At 39.6% G+C, this 15,522-nt stretch overlaps 2 long non-coding RNA genes across 2 annotated transcripts in view; one reads left to right on the plus strand and one right to left on the minus strand.

Moving 5' to 3' along the window:
• Positions 1-2,808: 2,808 nt before the first annotated feature.
• Positions 2,809-8,730, minus strand: LOC116276410. Its single transcript, XR_004185932.1, has 2 exons — positions 8,486-8,730; positions 2,809-3,196 (listed from the first exon to the last, which is right to left on the minus strand). It is a non-coding gene; the product is annotated as an uncharacterized LOC116276410 (long non-coding RNA).
• Positions 5,807-15,522, plus strand: part of LOC108587366 — a 112,352-nt gene continuing 102,636 nt past the window's right edge. The window contains exon 1 of the long non-coding RNA XR_002523990.2: positions 5,807-6,091. This is a non-coding gene — a long non-coding RNA (uncharacterized LOC108587366). The remainder of the gene's footprint in view (positions 6,092-15,522) is intronic.

The raw sequence follows: 15,522 nt of genomic DNA on the forward strand, positions 1-15,522 counted from the left end.
CTGTTTTGTTGATGAGAAAACTCACCAATATATTCAAAATCAGCTTCTTGCTGATCTCATTTTTATTTGGGGAAATTGCTATGTTTAACAATTTATCTTGACCAAATGAAATGGTCTTACATAATGATTAATACAAATCTAGTCTTATTTAAAATATTATGTTCACAATGGAATGTTTGCACTAATTTCTATTTTTAAAAGCACTGCACTAAAATATTATTTATCTTGGTTGTTTATGTGTTTTGCTTCCCCTACTCCTTCACTGAATTTTGCAGCCAGTGAGGTGCTTCACTCAGCTCACCCTAGTCCCAGCACTGAAGAAAACATCAGCAAAATAAGACAGAGCCCTTGTTCTCCAGCTTTTATATTCCAATGGGAGGTCAAAGTAAGGAGACACATACGAGCTAACATAAGTGCTCTTCTAAGTACTTTACATAAATTAATTCATTTAATTCTTCCAGCAATTTTATGAGGCATATACTACTTATAATTCCTGTTTTAACAAAAAAAAAAAAAAAAAGAAAAAAGAAAGAAAAGAAAGAAAGAAAGAAAGAAATTTAGGGACAGAGTAGTTAAGAAACAAACTCAAAGTCTAAGATACTATGCCTGTAATTGAACCCAGACAGCCTGGCTCCAATTCTGAAAAATCAACCACTGAGTAGTCTCTAGATTAAGAGAGGTGGTTGTAGTTTTTTATTTAAAGGATCATCAGCTCAGCTGGAGAAACAAAAAGAGAACATGATATTACATCATATAGGATTTTTAAAACCAACTTAAAAATAATAATTATAATAACTAACACTTTGGGTAATCTGCCCCCAGATAGTTCTCCTGAAAAATGTGATTTTCCTTCCCTGAGCTATATACTTTTCATTCCCAAGGAGGATCAGAGTAATTCTCTCTACAAATGCTTAAATTAAATCAGAGAATTTCCTTAAGATGAATTTGCACTCACAAATTGACATCTTTTGCACAGTAAGTAGCCACACTGAGACCTACTACACTGAATCTATGTCTCTGAATATTGCATCTTATCCATTCTTTGAACAAATATTTATTAAGCACCTACTGTGAGTCAATTTTATTTTTAAAGAAAATATAAAATGTATTTAAAGCATCGACCCACAAGTCTGTTTTACTCTGAATTTTTTCGGAGACATCCCTGAGGAGGAAGCAGTACTAATGCATAAAGCTATATCCTCAAATATAAAACTATATGTAACACACATCTGTATGACGGTTTATGGGTTACAATGTGTTTTCATGTACATTATTTCATTTGCTATTCATCCTCTATCATGTCTCAGGAGATAAGTAAAATTAAAATAACACTAATTTAAAACACTCTAATTAAAGGAGCCTAAAATGGTAAGCACTAGCAATAGATAAACTCTAATTGTTGCCCCACCGAGGAAGAGAGTTTGAAAAAATAGGTCATACATAATGGTTTTCCCTGTAGGGAAGGAAGATAAAATGCTGAAGCCCTGCCACTAACCGCTAACCACTTGGGTGGTATCAGGTTAAATCATTAAGCTCTGTATTTTAGTTTCCTTACCAATATAGTGAGTTTTCAGTCACATGCCAGTTCATCTCACAGAGTGAGATGAGTCCCTCAAGTACAGAGATTGTTCATCTTTTCATCTCTGCAGTTCCCATGCCCAGTACAGGTCCTGGTATGTAGAGGGCACCCAACATGTATGTTGAAAGGATGGATGATGGATGGATGGATGGATCAGTAGATGTGTCGATGGGTGGACGAATAAATGACTAATGAACTGATTTTGTCTGCCCTTTTGGCCCTTTTCTTGAATCTGTAACACTCACCCATCACTTGAAGCCAGTGGTGGGTGCTAGTTCAACTATGGCATTTGCCTAGGGTCTTTGCACTTGCTATGGAAGAGGTATGCTCTTGTTTGAATTATTTACCTTCTTCATTCTACTTGCCATTTGGATTCCAGATCAAATGTGTTTTCTTCAGAGTTTTCTTCCCTAATCACCTCTTAATGTTGCCTGCTTAGTCCTGTTTTATCAGTCATCCTGCTTTACTATCTTCAGAGCTCTTAGCACTCTTTGAATGATATTATTAATTTTTGCTAATTTACATATATGTTCCTTGTTTTCCCCATTGAATGCGAGCTTCATTAGGCCAGGGAATTAGTTTCTCTTATCCACTACTGAACCCTCAGTTTATAATATAGTGATGGTACTTAGTAGCACACAATAAATTATTGTTACATGAATGAACAAATTAGCCCCAATCACTCTTTCAAGTACTGATATGACCTAATATTCCTGCTTTAAAAATTATTTTCTGGAAATTGGACCTGGTAATTGGCCTTATAATCTTGGTTGCAATGTTTTCTCCAGGTCTACTTTCCCATTTTAGAAACCTTGAACCTTCTCACCCATCTCCTCCAGTGCAAATCCATAACCCACTAACTCCCAAAACTCTAAAGATAAAATAATTTCTTCCTACTTCCTCTTTCCCATGAAACTTTCATCGATCAGGCTTATTCCTAGATTTCCTCTTATGAGAGGATCTAGAAATGGATGGATGGATGGATGGATGAATGGATAAATCAATGATGAATTCATTTATAAATTGATAATGATGAATTTAAAAATACTTTCAAGGTTTATGACAGTTTTCACCAGTTGAGTACTTGTAAAACGTCTTTTGTTTTCTCTACAAAGCTTTCTCCAGTGAAAGAGAATTGCCATTATTCCAGGACCCTACTACTACTCTTACAAAAACCCATTTTGAGTTTGGAAAACGTTGACTAATTAAGACAAAATATTTAAAGCTGCAACTGAAAATCAAAACAAACATCAACTTTATTACTTAAAAAAATGAATCGGAGGATGTGATATAGATGTATTACGTCAATAAGCTCTGTTCCAATTATCTACCGTAGCTGCCTAACAGCCACCCAAAAATTAATTACTTAGTAACAGTTATTTATTTCACTCATGAATATCCAACTTGGGCAGAGCTTAGTAGGGACAGCTTGTGTCTGCTTCATGTGGCATCAGCTGGGATGGCTCCACCAGGCAGGAGGATCCACGTTCAAGGAGGCTTACGCACATGATCAGCAGGTTCCTTGGTAGGCTAGTTCTGACTGCTGCTGAGCCTGGCTGAGGGTATCAGCTGGAAGCCTCGCATCCTCTCCATGGGCTACTTGAGCTTCCTTGAAGCCTGGAGCAAGATGACAAGAGCAAACATTCCAAGAGAATAAGGAGGAAGTGCATATCATTTTCATGCCCTAGTCTTGGAAGTAACAGTATTATCACTTTTGCCATACGCCATAGATCCAAATAGTCACATACTCTCTGCCTAGATTCAAGGTTAGGGAACAGAGACTACATGTATTTATTTATTATTCCTTTTCTTTTTCTTTTTTGCCCTCAGCCAGTGGAAGATGAGAAAGAGACTCCATTACTTGATGGAAGAATGATAAGGTTCTAAAGAGTGTGAGATGGGTGGTATTGCTGGAACCATCTTCAGAAAATAAAATATGCCACAGGCTTCCTAATACTGAGTCCCAGAATTAGAGGGACATACCCTTCTTGTCATAGGCAGCTCTGGTAAACCCACATTGATGCCAGCCCCTGTAAAACTTAGGGCATGGAGCAAGTGATGGGACAGAAAGGTTACACTGAACTGAATTCTAAAACCCAATCCGAGCCAATTAAACACAAAGAATCATCGGCTAGAGTTTCTAAGAGAGAGAAGAATACTCTCTTACACATGATTTGATGGTGTGAAGATGTGAGGTTTATACTTATTTCAGATATTTTGTCAACATTAGAAGAAATAGCTAAGGAATAATGTCACCACACAGAGGAGTCAGAGAGAAGAGATAATCCTAGTGGCATTATTCAACTGAATCAAATGTTTAAAGTTGGATGAAACATTGGACTTTTAATTTACATGAGCCAATACATTCCCTGTTATTAATATTTGCAAGCCATTGTAAGTTGGTGTTTCATTCATTTACCACCTATCCTCCTATACTCTGCATGCCACTAGGGGAGTGTCTCTCATAATAAACAACACTATAGATGATAATGATATATACATCTTGGAAATTCTCTATCTGTTCCTTTATTGCCTCAGCAACATATGGTTTGGACCTGGGCAAATTCTCCCCAAGACTTCCAGTTGCCTCTGCTTTGGTGGGCTTCTCTGCTTACTTACAGTGTCTCCTACCTCCAACCCATTCCCCATCCCCACCATTCAGCAACCCCCTCACCAATACCCACATCTTCTCTGATCACTCACATTCTTTTATCAGTTCTCCCATTTCCCACTTCTTCAAGTACAGAGTTCTCAATCTTGTCCCCTAAGCCTCTTCTTTTACCTTTCCAGATTTAACTCCCATGAACTTGATAATCCATCCCAACTTTATGACTCAGTTCTCTGACAAGAATGCACCTTTTTTTCCTCATTTCTCAATTTTGTTATTGCTGTTCCTTCTATGATATATGAAAGATGGCCACAGAGCCCTTGCTATTTCTTTCATCAAGAGGGGCAGTCTGTATATCTAGTACAAAGAAAGGACAAATATTTAAGGTGATGGACATCCTAAGTATACTGATTTGATCTTTACAAATTATATAAATGTATTAAATTACCACATGTAACCTCCCCAAAAAGAGTCTGAACCTTTTTTTTTTAAACCTGGGTTGGTCTTGGGGACATGATTGATCAACAGAATGCAGCTGAAGTGACACTCTGGGATTTCCAAGACTAGGTTACCAGAAGCCTTAAAGCTTCTTCCTGGGCTTCTTAGAATACATGTTCTCTTTGTTCTGGGTTTCTTGTAATGAATGATTTTTCTTGGAACACTTTCGAATCCCAGCCACTGGAATTCATTCTGTCAAAAAGTCCATGTCAGCCATGTAGAGTAGATACAAGATGAAATAACTGCTTGACCAGCCTTCAGCTGTGCTACCCATTGTGAAAAAGGCACCAGATGTATGCGTGAAGCCACCTTGGAACCCTCAGATCAGTCCACCTGCAAGCTGAGTACCACTGAGTTACCTTGCTTGATGTTCCTTGGAACACAAGAATAAAGCAGCCAACCTCTACCTAAATTCTAGATGCACACAGTAGAGCATCTGTGGCCACTGTAGTTAAGGTGAAAAGGAAAAAGGAATGAATTATAGATCCATCTTAAAATGTTTACACACATAATAGAGATATCTTGAAATGGTTACTTTTTAAGTCACTGACTTTTAAAAATAATTTGAATATAGCAATAGATAACTAGAACACCCTTCGTCAAAGTAGGGCTAGGTTCACTAGAAAAATCATAAGAAAATCTTACCTCTCTCTTCTACCTGAATTTAAAAGACAAGAATCTTTTGGATTGATTGATTTTGGACAAGAATCTATCATTGCAGTTTGATGGTGCTAGACAGGTTGAAGGAATATTTCAAGCATATGATCCTTTTGTGTATCTTGTTATAGTTGAATGTGTAGAGTTGGCAAGGTGTGGGCAAAAGAACATTATGCCAACGGTGGTAATATGAGGAAATGATGATATAATGTTAGAAGTCCAGGAGCAAGTATGAATGTTCCCTGAATAGAGAAACTGTCTGCCTTCAAATGACCCTGCATCTAAAAACCCATTTCTTAAAATGTAAAAGAAAATTAGCATTGCTGATTCTTCATGATAAACATTTTAAAATTATATTTTGCAATGAAGATTATTTCTATCTCTCCCCCACCCCATATTTTTTTTCTCTCACATTACTCCCTGATCCCTGCAAAAAAAAAAAAAGGGGGGGGGGTTTTAAGTGGTCTAAGTTTTTCTGTTTAGCCAAATTCTGTCTGGTGTTTGTAATCTGCAACTGATCATAAAGTTTTACATACTAAAATAAAGAACAACTTTGCCATATTTGAAAGAAGACCAAGGTTATGTTATCCATTCATTTTAACATTAGACACAATCAGCCCAATGAAGGAAGAGGAGGAAAAGGAGAAGAAAAGAAAAAGAAAGAGAGAGGAAGAGGAAGATGATCAAAGTGGAAATGTGGCCGGGCGCGGGGGCTCATGTCTATCATCTCAGCACTTTGGGAGGCCAAGGTAGGCAGATCACTTTTTTATAGACCTCCTATGGCATATACCTCTCCACATTTTTATAACTGCCATTTATACACGTTTTTAAGTTCCTAGAGTATTGTCCTTCAAGGCAAAAATCCTGGTATAATCTTCTTGATATTCTTAGGGCCTAATGTTACCAAAATGCCAGGGGTTTGGTCTTGGTCCTGTAGCTTGCTGCTTGAAGAGCTAGACCCCGAGACAACAAGAGTTGCCAGGTAAGAAGGCTTTATCTGGGTGCTGCAGCAAAGGAGACAGGAGATGAGTCTCAAACCTGCCTGACTACAATTGGGGGTTTATATAGCAGAGAAGGACTGTAGCTACAAGCAGGAAGGAATTAGGGAGCGATAAGGAAGCAATCATGATGAATGAGGGGTCTGAGCTCTCGTTATCTGCATGTGGTGATCTAGTGAGTTTCAGTCCCTTGCCTGAGGGTCAGTTTCCTGAGAAGAGAATTCAGATGGGGCAAATATAAGTTTCAAATTTTAAGACCAGGAGAGTCAATTTCTATATTTATTCAAAAAACCCATAAACATTATTTCTATGGAGCAATTGGGCTGATTTCAGTAGCCCAGTGCTTGGATATCTTCAGTGCATTATTGAGTAAATAACTGCTCAGTAAATAACTGCTGAATTAAAGGAAGGTGGCGATGATGGCAGTGGTTGTGGAAGAGGCGCTGGTTAGTAGCCACGATGATTGTTTTTGGTGGGAATGTTACTGACGGTGGTGATGATGATACTGATGATAGAGGTGGTCCTACTGATGTTGGTGAGGTTGGTATTGTTGAGTCCTAACTAAGAGAAAGGAGCACTAAATTATCTAGGAGTAATATCATTTTGATAATGAAGGAAAATTTGGTGGTAAGCCTGATTGCCAGTCTATGCAACAGTTAGCAGGAGAAAATAGCAGACTTTCTCTGATAGCTTTGGGATCTGATGAATAGACAGCAGAGGCTACTGGGAGCAATTTTATCAGTCTCTAGAGAGTCCTAGCTGACTCCCTAAATGCCTCTTTGCTCCAGGACTTGGTTTTTTGAAGGAATTGAGCAAGGAATATGAAAGAAGAGGGATAAATAGTCACACCCAGAGTAACTTCCCATCCCTCATTGTCTCATGCAAAGAAAAGACATTCTTTAGAAGGGATCCTTCCAAAGAAAACATCCTGAGCATCTAAGTATCCTGCTTGTGGATCCCCAGTAGCCAGCACGCTGACTCACTGGTATTTGTGCAGCTCCCATGTGCCAGTGAATTATAATGAGAATATTCTGGGCAATCAAATTACTGGATCTGAAGGGGATGGTGAAGTAGGGGTTGCCCACATAGGTCACTTTCTAGAAAGCAGGTTCCAAAAATGTCTTTCTGTGCACTGAGAATTGAATCTCACCATTCCAACAGAGAGAATATTTCCTGCCCATAACATACATAGACCGAAGGAATTAAAATGCAATGAGTTATTTGAAAGCTTATTGTACTTAAATCAACAAAAATTAGGTACTTTTCAACTTATTTATCCTGTGCTGTATTTAAACCACTTCCCTCCTGCCTTTGTTCTGTAAATAACCATTCCAAAATCTAAACTGCCTATCGAACAACAAAGCAATGATTCAGTTAATAATTATAAACCTTAACAATTCAGCATGCACCCACTTATAGAAGAACTAGATATCACTTGCCTGGAATATTTGACAGTCATACAAGAAAGCAATGGGCTACTTAAACAACGCAGTCATGTTGGGAGCTGTTGGGGAAGGGGTAAGGGCGGGGAGGATTGTTTTTGAATGAAACTTCGTCTACGTGGTTCCAATGGATTCTTTCCCACACAAGCTCAAGCCTACATCTCACAGAGCTATTAGGTCTGTTCACTTCCTTGTGCTCTGCTCCAAGAATTAGTGAGTCATGTTTTAAGCACAAATTCTTAACATAGGTGCTACCAGGGAACAAAGGAAAACAAAATGCCTCATTCTTTTATTCATCTTTTGAAAGGAAACTCATGGCGGAAACATTTGTGTAACATTCCATTTATGTAACCTGAGAAATATCAGCTGAAGGAAAGAACAGTACAGCTGAGGAAGGGGACTGTGGTGCTTTCTTTCCACAAACCCATGCCCCTCCTAGACTATTAGTTCCTAATGTGTTTCACAGCTCGTGGGCCAGCAAGGAAATGTGAGGGCACATAGCGGGAGGCAGAGAGGTGGAGGGGAGCACATCAGGAGAGCCCAGATGCTCCAGCAGGTATTAGGAAATGCTTCAGTAGAGTGTTTGCAAGCATGGGCTGCAGAGTCAGGCAGACCACTGGCTGTGTGACCCTGGGCAGGTGGCTGAACGTCTCTGTGCCGTAGCATCATTGTTGGGCAGAACGAGGATAACAAAGAAACATACCTCAGGGACAACAGAAAACCATGTCTGATACATAAACCAAATTCAATAAAGCTCCTTGGGTCCAATTCTGGTTTCTTCCCTTGGATCGGTCATTTTGCTCCTCTTAGTTCCAGTCTCCTCATCTTTCTCTGAATCTTTTATACTTGGGATTGGTGGAAAAGTTACAGAAATGTTCTGAAAATGGAAAAATGTCATTACAACCTAGCCATAGCTCACACATATCAGTGTGAACCAGGAATCAACCACTTGTGACCACAAAAGGGAAAGGAGAAAGAATACAAGTCTTTCCAGCTCTTTATTGCCCATACATCTTGGATATGTTGAAAAACCTTTACTGACTATCTTCAAGTTAGTTTATTAATGCTCTACTATTTTTTATTTCTGTCATAGTATGCATACGATGTATTAGACAGGGCTCTGGGTACAGATGGGCAGGGTTTAAATGACAGATTTAAGGCAGTGGCTCACACCTGTAATCCCAGCACTTTCGGAGGCCAAGGCAGACTGATCACTTGAGGTCAGGAGTTCGAGACCAGCCTGGCCAACATGGCAAAACACTGTCTCTACTAATAATACAAAAATTAGTCGGGCTCGTTGGCACACACCTGTAATCCCAGCTACTTGGGAGGCTGAGGCCCAAGAATTGCTTAAACCTGGGAGGCGGAGGTTGCAGTGAGCTGAGATCACACCACTGCACTCCAGCCTGGGTGACAGAGTAAAACTGTCAATCAATCAATCAATCAATCAATCAATAATGGATGTTCTCCTATGTGCCCTGGAGCAAGTGAATTGAACCCTGGTTTTTTCCTGCCGCAGGCTTACCAAAGTTAATTTTGTTCATTGGTCTATTCAAAGAACCAGCTTTTGCTTCTTTTTATCCTTTTTACTATGTTGTTTTCTACATCACAAATTTCATCTTTTGCATTGGCAATGCCCATGTATTCCCTCATGATTTACTTTGAATTTTCCCTAGATTCTTAACAAAAGTTATTTATTTTCGGTGATAAAATAATAAAGGCATTTTAGGCTATACATTTTTCTGTAATAATAGATTTATTTCTAATAGGTTTTGACAACAAGTAATCGTCTTTTCACTGATTCCTAGATAGGATTTCATTTCTATTTTTATTTCTTCTTGGCTCTCAGGCTTATATTAAAGAACATTCCATATTCATACTTTCCCAGTAGTTAAACTTTTAAAAATTCTATTTACTTTGCTTTTCTATTTGTTGGGCATATGAACTATAGCCCTAGATTTCTAAATTTACTGAATTATAATCAGAAAAGGGCAACTTAAAAAATCTATATTTGGGGGAAAATCATTATTATTTTTAGAGACATGGTCTTGCTCTGTCACCTGGGCTGGAATGCAGTGGTGCAATCATAGCTCACTGTAGCCTCAAACTCCTGGGCTCATGCGATCCTCCCACCTCAACCTCTCAAGTAACTAGGACTTCAGATGCATGCCACTACATCTGGCTAACTTTTAAAGTTTTTGGGGAGATGCGGGTCTCACTGTGTTGCAAGCATGGGCTGCAGAGTCAGGCAGATCACTGGCTGTGTGACCCTGGGCAGGTGGCTGAACGTCTCTGTTCCTAACCCTAACCCTAACCCTGACCCAGGCTGGTTTCAAACTCCTGGTCTCAAGGAATTCTCCCACTTTGGCCTCCTAAAAGTGCTGAGATGACAGGTGTACTCCAAGAGTGCTGAGATTACAGGTGTGAGCCACTACTCCTGGCCCCAGGGTAGTTTTTAAAGTTATTTTTTTATTGCAATCAAATACTGCGTTTTAAAATTTGTTACTTAGATGTAAGAGAGAATTAATATCCTCTCTGTATAGTTCCTTATATATATAAAAGCAAGCTTATTTAAATTACTCAAATAAGTATATCTTTCAGAAATAACTGTCAAGTTTTTCAATCATATTCTGAGACAGGTGAAACTGTTTTATCTTGCATTTCTGAATTGTTCATTTCACTGTTACATAATAAGACACTGATTAGATGCTTTGGGTTTTGAAGTTTTTCCTTACCTGATTGACCAACTCTCTAAGTCTCAGTTTGTCCATCCATAAAATAGAAGTAATAATGCTTGCATTGTAGAGTTGTAAAAATATACAATGAGAAAAATATTGTGAGGTACCCAGCATAGTAGCCACCATACAGTAGACAATAACCTATTTTACTTAACTACCTTTCATTCCTTAAGCTAACTATCTGTTAGTCCCAAGAATAAAATCTTGGGACTGGGAAAAGTCTTCTTCATTTCTATTTAGGGGCCCTGGATCATTGAGATTCTTCTTTCCTGTTAACTACCAGGCTATGGTTTTGAAAGAATCTCTGTTAGAAATATAATAGCATCATTCTCGACAGAAGAATGGAAAACTAGTGTTCTAAACTGGATCAAAGGGTGTCTTGTGAAATAATGCAGTCATTGTTCTCTATAGTTTTGCTCCAATAGGTCGAGGATATACTAGTGTATCAGGGGTAGCTATGGATCCTGGGATTTCCCCTTTACCACAAAGGAGATGATGTAGGTGTGAAATTCCAGGCACCTTGCCCATCTTTTGTAATCCATTCTTCTTTTTTTCTCTCTACCGGTTGCTTCAGATTCTAACTCTACAGCCCACCTGGCTTAGAGTGCTGATGCCTTCTCAAGGCTTCCTCACTAAACTTCCTAGAAGCTATGTTCCAAGGAAGGTAGAATCATTGTTCTGGAAAACTAACTAAAACTACATTCAATGCTTATCAATAGATGACTCACTCAACATATTAACTTTCACATTTTAAATTATATGCTCTTACTCATTAAATATACACAAAGCTTTTTCTCTCTCTCTCCTCTTTCTCCCAGAAGTGTTTGCAAAATTCTTTCTTTTTCCTATAAGTTTAAATATTTCTACAAAGTTATGTCTTTTATGAAAGAGAAATGTTAGTAGCAAAAGGTACAACATTTGCTAAACAGGTCAGGTGGCATCTACAAACACATCACCCTGAGTTTTCACAGAAAGCCTGAGAGAAGATGTCATGTTCACTTTTCTGAAGACAAAACAGAGGCTCAGAGAATCAGCTTGCTGAAGGTTTCACAGCTGGCAGATCTAGGAATCTAAACCATTTCTGTTATCATGGCCCATGTTTCATTTGGTTATGCTCTCCTCCCACAAACCTCCCTTAGGTTTTGGAAACTGAAAAATGTATGTGGAGTGATTGCCTGAGGTTCCTCTAGTTAGAATTGATCGACTGAGCCACATCTACAGCAATATTAGACGGGGAGGAACCCCATGAATCCTCGAATCTCTTTTAAGAAGACCATTGAGGGTCTTGAGTGCTTATATGGTCCATATGGACATTTGGTGCTTTTTATATTTGGCTTAAGTGAAGCAGCGTCATTGTCTGGGGTAAATACCCAGGGTTCATCATCTCGTGCCAAGAAGATTAAGGACACAGACCACATGAGGAGTGAGTTTAGGAGCAGAGGGTTAACAGGCAAAAGAAACAGAAAGGAGACCAGCTCTCTCCCTTGTAAGAGAGAGGGGCTCCCAAAAGGGGAAAAAACCACCCCTTGGTGGACTGCACCAGAATTTATAGGCAGGCTGAAGGAGGTAGTGTCTGATTTACGTAAGGCTCACAGATTGGTTCAACCAGGTGTGATGTTTACATAGTGCAGAGGGAAAGGCTGGTCACCCCACCTGAATCTTATTAAGTAAATTGGGTCTTTGCCTGGCGGGGGCCATATTGTCTTCTCCTTACTGTACACATGGTTTGGCAAAGAGAAGGGAAGATGGAGCCACTCTTTTGAACGTGCCTAGTCCCACGTAGCCTTTTCCTATTGGCACAACTGTGGGCATTCACCCGTGCAAGCTTCCAGCTTGCTTATCGATGTCTGCAGCTTGATTATACAGGCTGCTCTTTGTTAGAAAAGAAAATGATCTGGGGGCTGCTTTTCATTAAAAGGAAAACTTTACCAAGGACTCCTGTACCCTCACTATCTGCCTAAGTAATTTCTTCCTAACTCCTATACCATGAGGATTGACATTCTTCAGAGGTAAGGTGTTATGCTGCAAGTTTGTATTATCTGGCAAATTGATTGGAAGATGTTACAGTAAATTGTCTCCAAAGATGATGCCGTAAATTAATTATTTTCCTCTATGCACATGATACTCTGCCCACCTAAATTTATAGTCTGCTTCTTATTCTCTTAAGCCCGGAGTGGACTTTTGACTTGTTTTGGTGAGCAAAATATAGCAAAAATGATGCTGTGCCAGTTCCAGGTTTATCCTTTAAGAAGTCCGGCAGCTTCTGCTTTCATTCTTAAAGCCAGCCACCATCTAAGACATCAGATTAACCTGAGACTACCATGCTGTGAAAAAACACAAACCAGCCACATGGAGGGGCCACATGGAAGAGGGTGAGGCACTGTCCATGTGAATGAAGTCTCTCAGATCTTCCATCCCAGCCCAGACACCAGCTGGATACAGCCAAAGCAGTGACTCAGTTGATACCACTAGACAGAGAAGAGCTGTGTGCTGAGCCAAGGCAACCTACAGAATCAGGAGAAGTATTTTTATTTTTTGTTTAATCCATTAAGTTTTAGGGTGTGTTACTACATAGCAATGGATAATGGGTGGATGTTTAGGTCAAGAATAGACAAAAATTACAAATTAAAAAAAAACTTGTTCTAATGGCCCATACATAATCCACCAATCGCCAGGAGTTTGCAACTCTGGCTGAACATCAGAATCACCTGGAAAGTTTTTTAAACTACAGATGCTCAAAACCTAATGGAAGCCTTTAAAATGCAAAACTTTAAGGCCTGCACATTTGCATGTTTTTAAATTCCCTCAATATATATAAAATGAGCAGTTATTGTACTAACCCACGAAATTAAAGACTCATTTACTTTAAGAAGTTCCTTTTTCAAAATGCAAATTCTTTCAGGGAGTGATAAATCAAGCAGATGGTCACAGGATTACATCTTTAATCAGATTGTTTTCTTAACTCCTGGCCAGGATTAGCAAATGTAGAGTACAGGAGAGTTAAAGACAAAGCGTGCACACACCTGACCAGGGAGCTATTGACTGAGGTCCCAAAGAGACGTCATTAGAACAGCCTACGGTGAGCTTGGGCCTAATGCGTGCCTGGAAATTGGAAGACAGGTGCAAAAGGTACAGTGGAAGATTGACAAGGCTGATTACAACTATTCTGATGTCAAGTCACTGAAAATCACCCCAGGAGTGGCCCTTAGAGCTTGTTATTTAGGAACCTAAGAAATTATTATGGAGGTTACTAAAAGGGAGCACAGTAAAGATCCAGTCAGATAACAATACCTGTGCTCATACCTGACCTCTCAGAAGGCCAGGATATGAAGTTGTTCTGATTCCTCTTCCCTAATCAAAGAAATAGAATGTGTCTAAAGATAAGTCCAAGAAGAGTCAGAGTTCAGTGTTGAAAATGGAGTGTTGAAGAAAGAAGGCTTTTGTTGTGAGCCAGGGAGTTCCTGTGTCTTTGTCTTTTCCTTCATATTTCCCCTAAGCTGCCCAGACCACCTTCCTCACAAAGCCTCACAGGGTGGTTACCTGTCCCTGAGGAGTGGTGAGTCAGCTCCCTCTGAGAACTTTTCACTTTTACTGTTTCTCTCTTACTGAGTCTGTACTAAGATACACCTGGGGGTTTTATGTTCCCTAAAGAAAGGAAGTGAAACGTACTGCGTTTCCTATACTACTCAACCTTCCTTTCTCGATGCGAAAAGAACAATAAATCTATAGTTCCTGAAATCTCTGTACTTCCTGTGTTGCTTAGTCAATAAGAAGAGAATTAGCATGTACTGAGCACCCACCGTATGCTAATTGCATTACCTGCATTCTCATATCAATGATCATGCCCTATGAGTTATACTTGTTGAAATAGGTTTTGTGATCCCATTTGACAGAATAGGACACTGAGGCTAAGATTTTGAGGTTGCTTGCCTAAAATCATATAATTAAGAAATGATGGGAACAGGATTTGAGCCCAGATTTGCTTGACCTATATCCTATAATTCTAGCCAACGAAGTATCTCTGCCAAGAATTTAAAAAACATCATTATTTCAGGGACTGGAGTGGGACATTTTCAGCAGGCCATTTTGTTATCATACGAACATAGCCTAACCACCTGCTACTTCAGATCAAAGTCAAAATCCAGCAGCATTTGTCTCACCTGGAAGTAAGTACTATTGACGCATGCTACTCAAGTGAGCGCTGCTGAAAGGCCACATTGACATCATCTGGGAGCCTGTGTGAAATGTGGCATCTCAAGACCCACTCCAGGCCTACTGAACTAGAATCTGCATTTTTACAAAGTCCGCATGTACCTTAGTAGGCAGATTAAAGTTTGAGAAGCACTGACCTAAATTAATGTGTTCTAATTATTTGAGCCTGATACCTCGCTGATTTTTTTTTTTCTAGACACAGTGCTACTTACATACTTGAATTCCTAGGGACTTCACATCTCACAATGAGGTGGTGGGGGGCTTGAAACCCAAATAGGCAAAATCGGGGATTGCAGACTTCCCAGTAAATTAGTGGCAGACTCAGACCTAAGACAAGTCCTTACCAGATGCTCAACACCTGTCATTTAGACATCATGTCTTAAGCTCTAGGTCTGTGCCAGGAACCTTGCTAGGTGCTGAGGATTCAGTGGTGAAAGAAATAATTTGTGCCCTCAAAGAACCCCTGATCCATTGAGGGAGACAGATACACACACAAGCAATGATGAAACAATATGGCAATGGGGAGACAGAGTGACACAGGTGACATGAAGCTTCCAATAGGAGACACTTGGAGTCGCCAGGCTTCGTAGAAGAGGTGCAGCCTTCACCAGACCAGGTGCCACCAACTTTGTGATTAATTGATGTTCCAGCTCCCCCTTTATCATTCATTCCCCTTTCTCCTTTTCACTTGTCTTCACTCCATTCTCTTTACCATCGCCCCTTGGCCTGGGTCCCTTCTACTTCTCAGATTCCCATCTTTTCCTTCAAGGCTTTTCCCGCCTGCTCACCC

The sequence above is a fragment of the Papio anubis genome, chromosome 8, assembly GCF_008728515.1.
Source record: "Papio anubis isolate 15944 chromosome 8, Panubis1.0, whole genome shotgun sequence".
In the NCBI taxonomy this organism is placed as follows: Eukaryota; Metazoa; Chordata; class Mammalia; order Primates; family Cercopithecidae; genus Papio; species Papio anubis.